At 42.5% G+C, this 18,998-nt stretch overlaps 1 protein-coding gene across 1 annotated transcript in view; it reads right to left on the minus strand.

Moving 5' to 3' along the window:
• Positions 1 to 18,998, minus strand: part of bmp7b (bone morphogenetic protein 7b) — a 141,155-nt gene that overhangs the window by 74,439 nt on the left and 47,718 nt on the right. The window lies entirely within an intron of this gene.

Raw genomic sequence — 18,998 nt, forward strand, 5'->3', positions numbered from 1 at the left:
AGAGTTAAAAATCACACAATGTCCAACAGGTTGATTTGGAAGCACTAGCTTTTGGAGTACTACTCCTTCATCAGGTGGTTGTAGAGTACAAGATCGTAACACACAGAATTTATTGCAAAAGTTTACAGTGTGATGTAACTGAAATTATATATAGAAAAAGACCTGGATTGTTTGTTAACTCTCTCATCTTTTAGAATGACCATGTTGGTTTCAGTTCTTTCATATATAAATCCCAGCTGAAAATGTGTTGCTGGAAAAGCGCAGCAGGTCAGGCAGCATCTAAGGAGCAGGAGAATCGACATTTCGGGCATGAGCCCTTCTTCAGGAATGAGGAAAGTGTGTCCAGCAGGCTAAGATAAAAGGAGGGACTTGGGGGAGGGGCATTGGAAATGCGATAGGTGGAAGGAGGTTAAGGTGAGGGTGATAGGCTGGAGTGGGGGTGGGGGCGGAGAGGTCAGGAAGAAGATTGCAGGTTAGGAAGGCGGTGCTGTGTTCGAGGGTTGGGACTGAGACAAGGTAGGAGGAGGGGAAATGAGGAAACTGGAGAAATCTGAGTTCATCCCTTGTGGTTGGAGGGTACCTAGGCGGAAGATGAGGCGCTCTTCCTCCAGCCATCGTGTTGCTATAGTCTGGCGATGGAAGAGTCCAAGGACCTGCATTGACCGTCTCAGACCCCTCCCTCCCCTTCCTAGACCTTTCCATTTCTATCTCGGGCGACCGAATCAACACGGACATTTACTATAAACCGACCAACTCCCACAGCTACCTAGACTACACCTCCTTCCACCCTGCCCCTGTAAAAATGCCATCCCATATTCCCAATTCCTTCGTCTCCGCCGCATCTGCTCCCAGGAGGACCAATTCCAATACTGAACAACCCAGATGGCCTCCTTCTTCAAAGACCGCAATTTTCCCCCAGATGTGATCAATGATGCTCTCCACCGCATCTCCTCCACTTCCCGCTCCTCCGCCCTTGAGCCCCGCCCCTTCAATCACCACCAGGACAGAACCCCACTGGTCTTCACCTACCACCCCACCAACCTCCATATACATCGTATCATCCGTCGTCATTTCTGCCACCTCCAAACGGACCCCACCACCAGGTATATATTTCCCTCCCCTCCCCTATCAGCGTTCTGAAAAGACCACTCCCTCCGTGACTCCCTTGTCAGGTCCACACCCCCCACCAACCCAACCTCCACTTCCAGCACCTTCCCCTGCAACCGCAAGAAATGCAAAACTTGCGCCCACACCTCCCCCCTTATTTCCCTCCAAGGCCCCAAAGGATCCTTCCATATTCGCCACAAATTCAACTGCACCTCCACATCATTTACTGCATCTGCTGCACCCGATGAGGCCTCCTCTATATTGGGGAGACAGGCCACCTACTTGCGGAACGTTTCAGAGAACACCTCTGGGACACCCGGACCAACCAACCCAACCGCCCCGTGGCTCAACACTTCAACTCCCCCTCCCTCTCCACCAAGGACATGCAGGTCCTTGGACTCCTCCATCGCCAGACCATAGCAACACGACGGCTGGAGGAAGAGCGCCTCATCTTCCGCCTAGGAACCCTCCAACCACAAGGGATGAACTCAGATTTCTCCAGTTTCCTCATTTCCCCTCCCTCCACCTTGTCTCAGTCCCAACCCTCGAACTGAGCACCGCCTTCCTAACCTGCAATCTTCTTCCTGACCTCTCTGCCCCCACCCCCACTCTGGCCTATCACCCTCACCTTAACCTCCTTCCACCTATCGCATTTCCAATGCCCCTCCCCCAAGTCCCTCCTCCCTACCTTTTATCTTAGCCTGCTGGACACACTTTCCTCATTCCTGAAGAAGGGCTCATGCCCAAAACGTCGATTCTCCTGCTTCTTGGATGCTGCCTGACCTGCTGCGCTTTTCCAGCAACACATTTTCAGCTCTGATCTCCAGCATCTGCAGTCCTCACTTTCTCCTCCTATATAAATCCCAGATCATTTTTTAAAGTTACATTCTTAAGTGAACTTTAACAATAGGTACCATGTCAGCTCAAATAACACATCGAAGGTGTAAGGTTAAAATCTGTCTGTGCCCCTGTGTTCAGACTGATTCTATTTCTAAAAAAAGGAATTTACAGAATCTTACATGAATTCATGCAGTTGTTGAGCAAATCAAAATATAATTCTGCAAGTACAAATTCACCGCACAACTTTTGTGTGTGTGTGTGTGTGTGTGTGCGTGTGTAGTACAGTGGGCTCCCGGTTCCCATGGGTACTGAAATTGGCTGTCAGCTTCTGCTCAGCCACTTTGCGTCATTGCCTGTCCCGAGATCCACCTTGGAGAATGGTCACCCAAAGATCTGAGGCCAAATGTCCCGGACCGCTGAAGTGTTCCCAGACTGGGAAGGAACACTCCAAGCTGGTGATTGTTGTGCGGTGTTAGTAGCAGGAATAGTTGTTGGATGTTCTGGAGTTTAGACATCATAGGGTTGTTGTCATGGGTGACTAACTTCCCTAATATTGATTGGAAACTACTTAGTTCAAATAGTTTGGATGGAGCTGTTTTTGTCAGGTGTATCCAGGAAGGGTTCCTGACACAATATGTTGATAGGCCAACTAGAGGGGAAGCCATATTGGATTTGGTGCTTGGCAATGAACCAGACCAGGTGTCTGATCTTTCAGTGGGAGACCATTTCGGTGATAATGATCACAACTCCCTGACCTTTACTACACTCATGCAGAGAGATAGGAGCAGATGTTACAGGAACATATTTAATTGGAGGAAGGGGAATTACGATGCAATTAGGCAGGAACTGAAGTTGGGAACAGACAGGGCTTTAGAGGATTACAAGGTAGCCAGGAAGGAGTTGAAGAATGGACTTAGGAGAGCTAGAAGGAGGCATGAAAAAGCTTTAGCGGGTAGGATTAAGGAAAACCCTAATGCAATCTCTACGTATGTGAGGAACAAGAGGATGGCCAGAGTGAGGGTAGGGCCAGTTAGGGATAGTGCAGGGGACTTGTGCCAAGAGTCAGAGGAAGTAGGGGAGGTCCTTAATGAATACTTTGCTTCAGTATTCACCATTGAGAGGGACCTTTGCATTTCAGAGGACAGCGGGAAACAGACTGATGTGCGAGAACAGGTTGATGTCAGGAAGGAGGATGTGCTGAAAATGTTGAAAAACATAAGAATAGATAAATCCCTGGGCCAGATGGGATATACCCTAGGTTACTACAGGAAGCAAGAGAATAGATTGCTGCACCTTTGGCAATGATCGTTGAATCCTCACAGTCTACTGGAGTAGTGCCAGGTGATTCTGGTACTTTACAAGAATACTGAATGATTTACTCTGAAATCCTTTTTATAGTTGAAGGAGATAGCGTACATTTTTGGTGTTATTAAAAAGGAATATGAATAACAAGTTTAAATATATTTAAGATCATTTTCTACACAAACAATTCATAAAAATTAAACTGAATGTATTTTTAAAGACATTTCAGCCCAACAACAATTTGGGATAAATGAAAACTAAAAGTAAGAAGGTTAATATGATAATGTAAACAGTTTCCTGTAAAGGTAAAGTAAGCAAAAAATAATGAATTTGCCTGCATTGGTGATTGATGAGTACCTCCCCTCACTGTCTGGAAAGTATCTAAACCTTTTAATCTATTTCGCTTTTTGAGCTCTCCACCTAAAAGCAACTCTGACCCATTGTGTCATCACTAAGGAAGAATGTTCTTTATGCATCCTAGCTAGAATGGGGATTGAATCTGTGCTGTTGGCACCAACCTACACCATTCGCCCATCCAACTGCCTCCCCAAAGGATTCTTGGTTGCTATGGCAACATACACATTTATTTGTATTTTGTAGCCTGGAGCTATGGATAACAATAGTTGATGCTCTCATTTCTTTACATCACATGGCTGACTAGGAATCTCTCTTGATTTCGCCCCCTGTAATTGATGTACATTGGAAAGAGTTGTTACTTAACCCATTTGGCTGTGATAGGAACACACATTCCTTGGCTATCAAATCCTGTAGTGGGACTGAAAACTAGGGCTTTTGGCTGAGAGGCAGGGCCAGAGCAACTGCACCACAAGATCTCTTTCAGCCTAATAGCAAAAAGAAATAAAACTGACAGTCAGGGACATGGTTAGCTGTGTTCGAGGAAAGTGGAATTAAAAAGCAGTTCGCAGTCAATGATATCCAACAATTTCTATCCCCAGCAATTCAGACGAAAGTTGTTGGATGTTACTTTGTGTCACACATACAAAACTGCCTGATGTGAAGTAGTGCAGCAAGTTATACTGATTGCAATCAATGCATCCAAATGTAACTGATTCTGCATGTTCATGTACTGAGAAATAATACAGGTTGAAGATTTTTAAATTGTGTCAGTTTACCAAATGTATAATCTGGTCTATTTTTGAAAAGAATTAGGAAGAAATATCCAGTTCTGATTCCCAAGGGGTACCACATGGACTATACCATCATACATTTAAGTGTTGGGTAGTACAGGCATGGACCTATATATATGTAAGATGGTCAAATTGGAATTTGAAGCAAATAAAAAGAAACCATAACAAAATTATGGAAATAATTTGGATTCCACTTGCTTTTGTCAATCAGTGCAAGTCCCTCCTCTCACCAGGCACCCACTGTGTGTCCTTTAAAAGTTGTTTTGGAAGGACAAGTTCTCAACCAGGTTGCCCTTTCCCCTATCTCTGCCTTACTGATCCTACACCAAATTCCTCTTTCTGATACTGATTCCTCGGCTTCTTCTTTTGATTGCCCACCCTTCCTCTCTCTCTCTCTGTTTCTCTCTGATACTCATCCATACCTTTCTGCATGCTCTCCCTTTCTCTTTCTCTCTCTCTCTCTCTATTCCTCCCTCTGTTCCTGATGCTGAATAATTCATTCAATTCAATTTCACTTTATGGTGCATATGAAAATCCATTTGGGTATGTCATTCATCTACTAAAAATGCAATGCATGAAAATAATCGGTCAGTGAATCCCACGATAAACACAAAATCTTGACTGTATATCAACTTCCTGTTAAAACTTCTAATGAAGAAGGGCACAGAGGAATTCAGGAGTAGATTTGACCTGCTTTTCAGTGATTGTACCCTTTTCCCTGAAAGCATCCAGTAGTAATACTATGACACAAGGTGATTGTCGTTGTTCACTGCTGTTATTTTACCATCCTTTATATCATTTATAAAGAGCTAAGAATTACTCCACCTGATGAAGGAGCGGCACTCCAAAAGCTAGTGCTTCCAATTAAACCTGTTGGACTATAACCTGGTGTTGTGTGATTTTTAACTTATTATATGAATATATATTCAAGGTGCCACTTGCACTGAGGCATTGTGTCATGTGCTTGGGAACAATGTGTCAGTCAACCAACCACATAAATGTACTTGTTTGAAGTCACAGCATTTTGAGTCTAATATTTATTTCTAACTTTTTGGATACAAAAGCAGTAGATACATGTTGGTAATGGGTGTTTGCAAAAGAATACAAATGTTTAAATGGATTTCAGGATGAATTAGATTGAAAACAAATCTCTACAGAGAGAAAAACTGACTAAACAATGCAAAAACGAAGTGGCCACTGCAACAATGGATGTATGACTTTGGTCCATAATAAATTAGGAAGCTGACAATGTCATGAAGGCATTTGAAAAGTGCAAAGGGAAGCCTTGCATTCTGTAGATTTCTTGAAAGATACACTTGAAGAGGAAGGGATAAACTACCACCTTTTGTGGATTGGAGAGAAATGATTAAGAGAAGAGAGAAATGGCTCAGAATGGTCACGAAAAGTCTTTTTCAAATATTGACAGATTGCTGGGAATATTTTATCTCAAAAGGGGAGCAGAGTATTTCCTTTTGCTTCAAATCAAGGAGGTGGACCAATAAGGATACTGAGTGATACTGGAGCAAGGCAGTCACTGATGCTATTTATCTTCTGGAGTGCTGATGAAAGAGAAAGTAGTTACAAACCAGTCTTAGTGTACAGAATTGGATGAAACAGTTACTCGGTAAATAGAGAAGTTGTAGTTGGAATAGTGAAACAAATTCCTTTAGAGGGAATTCATTTTAATTTGGGTAATAGCCTAGCAGGTTCAAAATCATTGACTTCACAAAGATGGCAGAAGCACCAATGGAGGTAAAATAAACTAAAATGTTACACAAAAAGCGTCACAGACCCATAAAACGAGACAAGAAGAAAAGGAGTTTGTGAGCAGATAGATAGTTTGGAAATCCACTTATCAGACAATTTTTGAAGATTTAACTGAAAAGGATGAAGGCAAAGAGAATGAGCTATTATGTTTTAGATTAGATTACTTACAGTGTGGAAACAGGCCCTTCGGCCCAACAAGCCTACACCAACCATTTGAAGAGCAACCCACCCAGACCCATTCCCCTTCATCTAACACTACGGGCAATTTAGCATGGCAAATTCACCTAACCTGCACATTTTTGGGCTGTGGAGGAAACCCACGCAGACACGGGGAGAATGTGCAAACTACACACAGACAATTACCTGAGGTGGGAATTAAACCCGGGTCTCTGGCACTGTGAGGCAGCAGTGCTAACCACTGTGCTACTGTGCTGCCCACTTTACTTCTCTTTAATAGAAGTGCAATCGATAAATTTGGAACTGAAAGAGTTATATGAAACAGCCTACTTAGAAACGGAATCAAAAACAATGCTTGAGTGTTATTACTTGAAAAACAAAGTCATAATGAGGAAATTGAGATCACCTCAGATAGCAGGTGATGGGGAATGGGCAGTGGTCCATCAGGTGGTAGTCCCATTTGAGTAGTGCTATGATATATTATGAGTGGCTTACAAACTCCAATCACAAGTCACTTAGGTTTTATAAAAACAGGCTAAATTATTAAAGCACTTTTATCACCAGGATTACATAAAGCTGTAGTCAAATTTTGCCAGATATGCCATAGATGGTTAGAGACAAAAAAACTGCAGATGCTGGAATCCAAAGGTAGACGATAAGCAAGCTGGAAGAACACGGCAAGTTAAGCAGCATTAGGAAGTGGAGAAGTCAACGTTTCAGGTATAACCCTTCTTCAGGACATGCATGTCATGTATTAGGGAAATACCAACTCTTAATTATACCTGCACCTTTAATCCAAATACCAGCTTTTGAACAACTATTTAGCAGAGTCTTAATAGAATGCCTGGGACCCCTACTTAAAAGGAATGCACACCAACATATCTGAATAATTATGGATGTTTCCATGAGATTTCCTGAAGCAATACTTTTGGGGAAGATTATTGCAAATGTCACGATATTGATTTCACATTCAACATTCAAATTTTATGTCATATATTAAATAAATATTTAACCAGTTTTGGAATTAAACAATTTATATCTTCTGTGTATGATCCACAATCTCAAGATGTATTGGAAAGATGGCATCAAGTTTTGAAGACAATGATTACATTATATTGCCAAGAATGTCCTAATGTTTGGGATAAGAGAATAGCTTTGTTACTGTTTGCTCTTGGGACACGCCCAATGAGTTTACATGATTTAGTTTTGAACTAATATTTGCAACTGAGGCAAGAGGATCACTTAAAGAAAGGTTAATAAACCAAAGCTTAGAAACACTGCTTCCTATCAAATTTCTGAGAAAAACTGACTTATGTATGTGACATGGCTAAGTCTGAACGAAGCTCAACCAATAATTAAAATGAAAGCAAGTGAAAAGGCCAAAATTCAAAATGTTGTTGCCGGAAACAAGGTGTTAGTGTTGTTGCCTGTCTCCGAGAAACCACTAAAAGCTAGTTTCATTGGATCATATGAGATTAAGCAGAGAATCAATTATATGAATTGCACAGTGAGTACTCCAAAAATGATAATTGATAGTCGAAAGAAAGATATTCTTACAAGAGTGAAGGAAGTAGGGAGTGATATAGAAGCATCAGAACAATGGGAAAATGAAACCAAATTTAAATTTAAAACATAAGTTCCCAGCAATCAAATTTTGAGGGACTTAAAAGATTAAAAAACATCATGTCTTATCTTCCAAACAAATTATCACAGTGACTTGTAAAGGTTAATTCATAATTACTGCATAAATAAATTTGTGGGAATGACTCAAGGAATATTTTGGCTGTTCTTAATGGTGATGTGGAGTATGCAGTATATATGGTGCAATTCATGTTTCAACTCAATTGGTTCAGGTGAGGGAAGAAATAAAGTTTATTGAATTAAGTCAAAGTAGCTGGAGCTCATCTATTATGAAGTTGCCAAAACTGGATCAGTCACAAACGTTCTGCAGGATTATCTTCAAAGTCAACATCAAAAGTGATCTTATGATTTATACAGTGATTGGAAGAATGTGTCGAATGAATTGGGCACACCGAATTTGTTTCAAAATTCTTACTAAAGGGTACTGGAAAGTTCCTTTAATCAAGAAAGCAAAAGAAATCTCAGCTTTGGTAACATCAGATGAACTTTATCTGTCCATATCATATGGAATGAAAAATGTACCAGCAACATTTCAACAGCTGACCAGTAAAGTCATCAAAGGAATAAAACAAAGAACTGCAGATGCTGGAGATCTGAAACAAAAACAGAAATTGCTGGAGAAACTCAGCAAGTCTGGCAGCATCTGTGGAGAGAAAGTAGAGTTAACATTTCAAGTTTGTTTCTTCTCCACAGATGCTACCAGACCTGTGAGTTTCTTGGTGGTAAATTCTCTTTTTATTAAAGTAATCAAAGGTGGGATCTTGACCAAATGAGTCAATGGGCTGAAAAATGCCAGATGGAGTTCAATCTGGATAAATGCTAGGTTCAACAAACAAGGATAGGGCTTATGCACTTAACAGTAGGGCCTTGGGTAGAGTTGTAAAACACAGGGACTTAAGGGTGCAGGTGCATAATTCTTTGAAGTTTTGTCACAGGCTGTTTAAAAAGGCATTTGACACGCTTGCCTTCATTGCTCATTCCTTTGAGTATAGGAGTTGGGAAGTCATGTTGAAATTGTACAGAACATTGATGAGGCCTCTTCTGGAGTAGTGTGTCTAGTCCTGGTCCCCCAGTTATGGGGAGGATATTATTAAACTGGCAAGAATTCAGAAGAGATTTACCAGGATGTTGCCAGGTATGGAAGGTTTGAGTTATAAAGAAAGGACTTTTTCCTCTGAGCGTAGGAGATTGATAGGCGATCTGATAGAAGTTTATAAAATAATAAGAGATATAGATAACAGTTAATGCTTACTGTCATTTCCATAGGATGGGGGATTTGAAGACAAGGGGGCACATTTTTAAGGTGAGAGGACAGAGATTTTAAAAAGACAAGAGGGATAAATTGTTACACAAAGAATGGTTTGCATGTAGAATGAACATCCTGAGGAAGTGCTGGATGTGGGTACAATTACAACGTTTAAAAGATGCTTGGACAGGTGTATGAATAGTTAAGGTTTGGGGGGATATGGGCCAGCAGCAGGCAAGTTGGACTGATTTAGTTTGGGATTATATTAGGCATGGACTCGTTGGATTGAAGGATCTGTTTCCATGCTGTATGGCTTAGTAATTGTACTAATTACATTGATAATTTAGTTTGTTTTGTTTAAGAATATAAGAAACAGGAACAGGAGTAGGCCTTCTGGCCCTCAAGCCTGCTCCTTTATTTGATAAGAATGTGGCTAATCTTTTCGTGGACTCAGCTGCACTTACCCACCTGCTCTCCATAAGCCTGAATTCCTTTACTGTTCAAAAATCTATCTTTGTTTGCCTTAAAAACATTCAATGAGGTAGCCTCAACTGCTTCGCTGGGCAGGAGATTCTACAGATTCACAATCCTTTGGGTGAAGAAGTTCTTCCTTAACTCAGTCTTAAATCTGCTCGCCCTTTTTTTGAGACTATGCCCTGTCATTCTAATTTCACCCTCCAGTGGAAATAACCTCCCTGCTTCCATCTTATCTATTTCCTATTGTAGTGATTGGGACTAAATCAACCTCGTTAACAATGAGGTTCTTGATTGACCCACGTTAATAACCTAGTCAGAAAAGCCTTGGCTGACCAATATGACCAGGAGATAGAAGGGATTATCTTATGAGGAAGGGTTGAACTGCATGTGTCTGTATCCTTTGGAGTTTGGAAGAATGTGAAAAAAATTTTTAATCAGGAGATTAGAATCTTCTCAGTTGAGGATTGACTCTGGGCTGGCTGGCTACAGCCAGTGTACCATGCTCTAGTAAACAAAGGGTGACTTGGTGTTGGAACGCAGCCTCTGTCTACTTATTTCATTGTCATAATTTGATATGTTTGTATATGATTCCCTCCCCGACATTTTTCTAAGTTTCAATGAATGTCATCCAAGTCTACTCAATCTGTCCTCATGAGCCAACCCGCTCAACTCTGGAATCAATCGAGTGAACATCCTGTGCACCCCCTTCAGTGCCAGTAAATCCTTTCTCAAGTAAAGAGACCAAAACTGTACAAAGCACTCCAGCTGTGGTCTCACCAGCATCCTATATATCTGCAGTATAACCTCCCTGTTTTTAACCTTTCCTAAACTTAGAAAGAACATTTACACCATTTATGTGAATTGCTTGATTGGCTATAAAAAGTAAATTTGATTATAAATTTAGACAGCTGTGAATTTACCAAGGGCAAGTTGACTTATTTCGGCCTTACTATGGGACAAGGTGAATTAACACCAAGAGAAGCAAAGATATAGACTATTTTCTGCTGCTTAAGACAAAACATGAAATTTCGCATTTTGTTGGCGTAATAAGTTTCTTCACAAGTTTGTTCTGGATTTCAGCCCTGTCAACACACCAGTGACAAATTTGTTGAGAAAAAGCATAAAGTTTGAATGGATGCAATAGTGTTGAATTGTCTTTGAAAATTTGAAAGCTGTACTAACAATATCACTAGTTTTAGCCATGCCAGCATATGCAAAGCCATTCAAACTGGGCGTTGATGCCAGTAACCTTGGTGTGGGGGCATTTTTAGTGCTAAATGATGATATGGGGATTGAATGACCTGTGGTTATTTTTCAAAGAAACTGGCTGCATATCAACAAAAATATTCACTCATTGAAAAAGAGACATTGAATCTTGCACTGTCCCTACACCATTTAGAAATATATTTTACTAATAATGTGGGTGAAACTGTTACTGAAATGGGCCACAATCTTTTGATTTTCTTAGAAACAAAATTCAGGATAAATACTTATGATTATGTTGATGAACCTTAATTCTTCAACCATATAAATTTTTGCACTTATTTGTGGGATGTGGACCAGCATTTATTGGCCGTCCGTGGTTGCCCTCAAGAAAGTGGTGATGAGCTGCCTTTTTGGACTTTAGTCATCCATGTGCCTCACATGGTAGACTCACAATGATCCTAAGGAGGGACTTCCAGGATTTTGACCTTTCCTAACTGCCAACTGAAACTCTATGTTAACTCTCATAGAATCCTGAACTCACAAATCCTTTTGTGCTTCAGAGTTTTGAGTTAATTGATGAGTCTTCTGTGTGTGTGATGTTAATATTTAACTTGTAAGTATTTCTTTAGCCATGGTGATTTCTTTTTAAGCCAGATTTGAGGCCTGGCTTTAGAGTTAATGGGTTTTGTGCAGCACTAATGGAATTTTGTTTAATTTAGATTTTTTTGTGATTCTGAAAGGGTAACTAATTGGACCCCAAGAGTTTGTTGGAGATTTCTGGAACTTGTTCTTCTTTCACCTTTGACTTTGTTTCAATTTTTAATGTGAAGGTAGTAGTATTGTGAAGTTCTTTGACTAGGATGGCTATATAGAAAAGTGTTAGTGAGATGGGAAGGATATATACTGAACTTAGTTACCTTAGATTGAAGTATTCATGTAAGTTTCAGACCAGAAATGTTGGGATAAAATCCTGAAGTGGATACTTAAACTTGAATGTATTGAAGCTCGGGTGTAACTAAGCTCCAGCAAGGTAAATGAGCTTGTAGTGCAGGTTGAAATTGGTGGTTATGATGTTGCGAGCAATACACAAATGTGGCAGCAAGGGGGTGAACTGACAGATGGAATACAATGTGGGAAAATGTGAGGTTATGTACTTTGGTCGGAAGAATATAGACCTAGATTATTTTCTAAATAGGAAAAGAAATCTGAAGCACAAAGGGATTTGTGAGTTCAGGATTCTATTAGGGTTAACATAGAGTTTCAGTTGACAGTGAGGAAAGCAATGCAATGTTAGCATTAATTTGGAGAGGGCTAGAATCTAAGAGCAGAGCTATATCACTAAGGCTGTGTGTTGCTCTGATCAGACTGTATTTGGAATATTATGAGCCGTTTTGGGCCCCATATCTAAGAATGGATGTACTGGCCTTGAAGGGGACCCAGACGAGGTTCACAAGAATGATCCCTGGATGAAGGACTTGTCACATTGAGGACTCTGGATCTGTACATTATAGAGGTAGAAGGATGAGGTGGTATCTCATTGAAACTTACAAAATGCTGTGAAAATAGGATAGAGTGGAGGTGGAGGAGATGTTCCACAAGTAGGGAGAGACTCTGACTCGAGTGCACAGCCTCAGAGTGAAGGGACAACCCTTTAGAACTAAGACAAGGAGGAATTTCTTCAGCCAGAAGGTGGTGATTCTGTGGAACCATTGCTGCAGAGGGTTGTGGAGGTTTGAGTGTAGGACAGAGATAGGTAGGTTCATGATTATTAAGGGTTACAGGGAGAAGGCAGGACACTGGGGTTAAGAAACATATCAGTCATGATCAAATGGAAAAGTGAACTCAGAATGGCCTAATTCTGCTCCTACATCTTACTATCTTCAAGAGAGTTTCTCTCTCTCTCTCTCTCTTGCTTTGTGACAGTCTCTATTACTCTGACATTCAGTGAGTGACAATCTCTCTCTCTCTCTCTCTATCTGATTGAGTGACAGTCTCAGTCTCTCACTGAGTGAGTGACAGTCTTTCTCTCTCAATGATCGAGACAGTCTTTCTCACTCTCTGAGAGAGTCTCTCTCTTTATCTGTCTCCAACTCTCTCTGAGTGACTGTCTGTCTCTCATTGAGTGGCACTCTCTTATTGTCTCTGATTAAGTCTCTCACTCTCTGATTGAGTGACCGTCTGTCTCTGTCTCTGAGTGACATTCTCTCACACTCTGATTGTGTTACAGTCTCTCACTGTCTGATTGAGTTACAGTCTCTCACTGTCTGATTGAGTAATAGTCTCTCACTCTCTGATTGAGTAATAGTCTCTCACTCTGATTGAATTACAGTCTTTCTCACTCTCTGATTGAGTTACAGTCGCTCATTCCCTGATTGAGTTATAGTTTCTCTCACTCTGATTGAGTTACAGTCTCTCACTTCCTGACTGAGTGGTAGTCTCTCACTCTCTGAGAGACAGTCTCTCTGTCTCTCACTTTTGCTGAGTGACAATCACTCTCTCCCGCTGAGCAACAGTCTCTCCACTCTCTCAACTCCCATTCTCTCTCACTGGGTGACATCCTCTCTATCACTGGATAACAGTCTTTCGGGCACTGAGTGACAGTCTCACTCAGTATATAAACTTTCAGTTTCTCTGTCATTGAGTGACAGTCCCTCTGTTATTGAATGATAATCTTTTCTTCCTTCTTGCGTAAAAGTCTCTCGTAATGAAGGCAGTTTATCTCTCTCACATGGACAGTCTCTGCCTCTCTCTTTCTCTCTTTCTGAGAGACAGTCTCTCTTTTCCTGTGTAAATGTCTCTCTACTCTCATGGAGTGCCAGTCTCAGTCTCTCTCTCTCTCTCTCTCTCTCACTCACTCTGTTATTGAATGACAGTCTGATTTTCTTATGAGCAGCAGTTTCTTTATGTTATTAAGTAACAATCTTCCTCTTGCTGTGTGAAAGCCTCTCTTCTCTCACTCAGTGACAGTGTCTCACTGTCTCTCAGAATGACACTCTATTGCTTTCACTGAAGGCAGTTTCTCTCTTACTGCGTGACAATCTGCCTTTCTGTATCCCTGAGTGAGAGTCCCTCTCACACTGTAAGAGGTAGTGTCTCTGTCCCTCTTCCTCTCACACATTCATTGAATAATGGCCACAGTCTCTCTCACCTCTGAGTGACTGTCCTCTTACTTGTGTGACTGTCTGTAACTGAGTGACAGTTTCTCTTCATCATTGAATGACAGTCTCTCATTGTGTAAGTCTTTCTCTCTCTTTCTGACTGATAGTCAATATCTCACTCAGTGAGCAAGAGTTTCTCTCTTTCTCTCATAGGGTCAATGAGTTTTTAACATCACAGAAAAAGATCTTTTGGCCCATTGTATTCGTGCCAGTCATCAAACATTCATTAAGGCTAATCCCATTTTCAAGCACTTGGTCATAGCCTTGTATGCTATGCAAGTTTAACATAATGTTTCTTAAATATCTTAAGGGTTGCAACTGCTACATTTAAAACAGTGAGTCCCAGATACTCTCAACTTGCTGGGTGAAAACATTTTCCTCAAATACCTTTGAAATCTCCTGCTCCTTATCTTAAAACTGAGCCCAATGATAATTGACTCCTCTATTGAGGGGAAAGGCTTCTCTATCTACCCTGTCTAGGACCTGTTCGCCGAGCTGGGAATTTGTGTTGCAGGCGTTTCATCCCCTGTCTAGGTGACATCTTCAGTGCGTGGGAGCCTCCTGTGATGCGCTGCTTTGATCTTTCCTCCGGCATTTGTTGTGGTTTGAATCTGCTGCTTCCGGTTGTCAGTTCCAGCTGACCGCCTCAGTGGTCGGTATATTGGGTCCAGATCCACAGATTCAATCAATAAGCACATCGACCTGGACCCAATATACCGACCACTGCAACAGACAGCTGGAACTGACAACCGGAAGCGGCAGAGAGAAACCACGACAAATGCCCGGAGGAAAGATCACAGAAGCACTTCACAGGAGGCTCCCACGCACTGACGATGTCACCTAGACAGGGGACGAAACGTCTGCAACACAAATTCCCAGCTCGGCGAACAGGACCACAACAACGAGCACCCGAGCTACAAATCTTCTCACAAACTTTGAACTCTCTAGGACCCTCAGAACTTTGTATACCTCAGACTTCTCTGCTCAAAGGAAAACAACCCCAGCCTATCAGTCTCTCTTCATTTCTGTATCACTCCAGCCCAGTCAGTATCCTGGTGAACCTCTCTGCACATTCTGTAGTGAAATCACATCCTTCCTACAATGTGGCAACCAGAATTGCACAAAATTACTCCAGCTGTGACTTAACTAACATTATATATAGGCCCATCATAACCTCTTTGTTTTATATTCTCAATGAGTGACCGTCACTCTTTCTCTAATGTAACGACAGTCTGTCACTGAATGATAATCTCTTTCATTCTGAATGACAGTCTCGTTCACTCTGTTTGACAGTCTCTCACTGAGTGGCAGTCTCTCTCACTCTGAGCGACTGGCCTCTTTCTCTCACACAGTGACAGTCTCTCTCACGTTCAGTGACAGTTTCTCTCACGCTGAGTGGCCATCTCTCTCTCTCATTCTCTATGACGCCTCTCTCTCTCTCCCTCTCTGTCACTGAGTGGCTGTCTCTTTCACACTGAGTGACCATCTCTCTCACACTAAGTGACAGCCCTCTCTCTGAGTGACAGCCTCACACTCTGAGTGACAGCCTCACACTCTGAGTGACACTCTCTTGCACTGAGCGTCAGTGTCTCTCTTATTGAGTGACAGTTTCGCTCTCACTCTGAGTGGCAGTCTCTCTCACTGAGTGACAGTGTGTCTCATACCGAGTGATCGTCTTTTTCTCTCTCACTGAGTGTCCGACTCTCTCTCTCTCTCTCTCACACACATACACACACACGCAGTCTCATACTGAATGATCGTCTCTTTCTGTCTCACTGAGTGTCACTCTGAGTGATAGTCTCACACACCGAGTGACAGTCTCTGACACTGAGCGACTGTCTCTCTCCCACTCTGTCTCTCACACGCTGAGTGACAGTCTCTCTCTCTCGCTGAGTGTCCGTCTCTCTCACATTGAGTGACAGTCTCTTTCTCTTAATGAGTGACAGTCTCTCACATTGAGTAACAATCTCTTACATTGAGTGACAGTGTCTCTCTCATTGATTGACAGTTTTGCTGTCATTCTGAGTAATAGTCTCTCACATTCTGAGTGACAGTCTCTCACGTTCTGAGTGACAGTCACTCTATCAGTAAGTGACAGTCTCTCTCTCTCTCTCTCGCTGAGTGACCGTCTCTCTCTCTCTCTCTCACTGAATGACCATCTCTCTTTCTCTCACTGAGTGACAGACTCACACTTAATGACAGTCTCTCTCTCTCGCACTGAGTGCAGTCTCTGTCACTGAGTGACAGTGTGTCTCATACTGAGAGATTGTCTCTCTCTCTCTCACTGAATGACAGTCCATCTCACAGTTTGACCCTGTCTCTCACACTGAGTGATCATCTCTCTCATTCTGAGTGACAGTCTCTTTCACTGAGTGACAGTCTCTTACACTGTGTTTCAGTGTCTCTCTCATTGAGTGACAGTTTCTCTCTCATTCTGAGTGACAGTCTCTCACATTCTGAGCCGCAGTCTCTTTCATTCTGAGTAACAGTCTGTCTCTCACTGAGTGACTGTCTCTCTCTTTCTCTCTGAGTGACAGTCTCTCATATTCTGAGTAACAGTCTGTCTCTCACTGAGTGACTGTCTCTCTCTTTCTCTCTGAGTGACAGTCTCTCATATTCTGAGTGACAGTCTGTCTCTCACTGAGTGACTGACTCTCTCTCCCTGTCACAAGCTGAGTGACAGTTTCTCTCTCATGCTGACTGACTGTATCTCGCTCTCACTCTAAGTTACCGTCTCTCTCACACTGAGTAACCGTTTCTCTCTCTCTCGCTGACTGACCGTATCTCGCTCACACTGAGTGACAGTCTCTCTCTCTCTCACTCTGAGTGACTGACTCTCTCACACTGAGTAGTAGTCTCTCTCTCACACTGAGTGCAGTCTCTGTCACTGAGTGGCAGTGTGTCTCATACTGAGTGATCCTCTCTCTCTCTCTCTCACTCACTGAATGACAGTCCTTCTCACTGTTTGACCCTGTCTCTCACACTGAGTGATCGTCTCTCTCCTTCTGAGTGACAATCTCTCTCACTGAGTAACAGTCTCTCTCGCTGAGTTTCATGTCTCCCTCATTGAGTGACAGTTTCACTCTCACTCTGAGTGACAGTCTCTCACATTCTGAGCCATAGTCTCTCTCATTCTGAGTAACAGTCTGTCTCTCGCTGAGTGACTGTCTCTCTCTTTCTTTCTGAGTGACAGTCTCTCACATTCTGAGTGACAGTCTGTCTCTCACTGAGCGACTGTCTCTCTCTGTCTGTCATATGCTGAGTGACAGTTTCTCACGCTAAGTGACAATCTCTCTCACTCTAAGTTACTGTCTCTCTCACACTGAGTGACCATCTCTCTCACTAACTGACTGTCTCTCTCTCTCGCATTGCATGACAGTGTGACTCATACTGAGTGATATTCTCTCTCTCTCACTGAGTGACTGACTTTCTCACACTGAGTGGTAGTTTCTGTCACTGAGTGCAGTCTCTGTCACTGAGTGACAGTGTGTCTCATACTGAGTGATCGTCTCTCTCTCTCTCTCTCTCACTGATTGACAGTCCCGTCTCACTGTTTGACCCTGTCTCTCACACTGAGTGCCCGTCTCTCTTATTCTGAATGACAGTCTCTCTCACTGAGTACCAGTGTCTCTCTCTATGAGTGAGAGTTTCACTCTCATTCTGAGTGACAGTCTCTCACATTCTGAGCCACAGTCTCTTTCATTCTGAGTAACAGTCTGTCTCTCACTGAGTGACAGTCTCTTTCTTTCTCTCTGAGTTAAAGTCTCTCACATTCTGAGTGACAGTCTGTGTCTCACTGAGCGACTCTCTCTCTCTCTCTCTCCCTCTCACACGCTGAGTGACAGTTTCTCTCTCATGCTGTGGGACCATCTCTCTCACTCTAAGTTACTGTCTCTCTCACACTGAGTGACCGTCTCTCTCTCTCGCTGACTGACCGTCTCTCATTCGCACTGAGTGACAGTCTCTCTCTCTCACACTGAGTGACAGTGTGACTCAGACTGAGTGATATTCTCTCTCTCTCTCTCTCTCTCTCTCTCACTGATTGACCGACCCTCTCACACTGAGTGGTAGTCTCTCTCTCACACTGAATGCAGTCTCTGTCAGTATGTTGCAGACTGAGTGATCGTCTCTCTCTCTCTCTCTCTCAAACACACTCTTTCTCACTGAGTGACTGTCTGTCTTGCTGTTTGACTCTCTCTCTCTCTCTCTCTCTCTCACTGAGTAACCATCTTTCTCACGCTGAGTGACTGTCTCTCTCACACTGAGTGATTGTCTCACTCTCTCAGACGATCATTCAGTATGAGACGGACTGTCACTCAGTGAGAGAGACTTCCACTCAGTGAGAGACTATCACTCAGTGTGAGAGACACTGTCCTTCAGCATGAGAGAGAGAGAGAGAGAGAGAGAGAGACTGTCCCTCAGTGAGACATTGACTGTCTCTCACTGAGTGGCAGTCTCTCTCTCTCTCAGAGTGTCAGTCTCTCTCGCATTGAGTGGCAGAATTTCTCACACTGTGTTCTCCCCGTGTCTGCGTGCGTTTCCTCCGGGTGCTCTGGTTTCCTCCCACAGTCACAAAGATGTGCAGGTCAGGTGAATTGGCCATGCTAAATTGCCCGTAGTGTTAGGTAAGGGGTAAATGTAGGGGTATGGGTGGGTTGCGCTTCGGTGGATCGGTGTGGACTTGTTGGGCCGAAGGGCCTGTTTCCACGCTGTAATGTAATCTAATCTAAAAAAATCTAAAAAAAAACACAAAGCTAACTGCCAACGAAAAGATTGCACTGGGATAAACCCAGCTGCATTGAGTGACTGAATGAGAAGTAATGCATTGCATTCGAGTCTGATATTTAGATGCTCTGTTTGTCCCTAGAAATTAATTTTCGCTTTCCCAGCTGAGAGCCTTATGAACAGAATCTAGTGATACTTTGATAT

Source organism: Chiloscyllium punctatum, chromosome 37, assembly GCF_047496795.1.
Source record: "Chiloscyllium punctatum isolate Juve2018m chromosome 37, sChiPun1.3, whole genome shotgun sequence".
In the NCBI taxonomy this organism is placed as follows: Eukaryota; Metazoa; Chordata; class Chondrichthyes; order Orectolobiformes; family Hemiscylliidae; genus Chiloscyllium; species Chiloscyllium punctatum.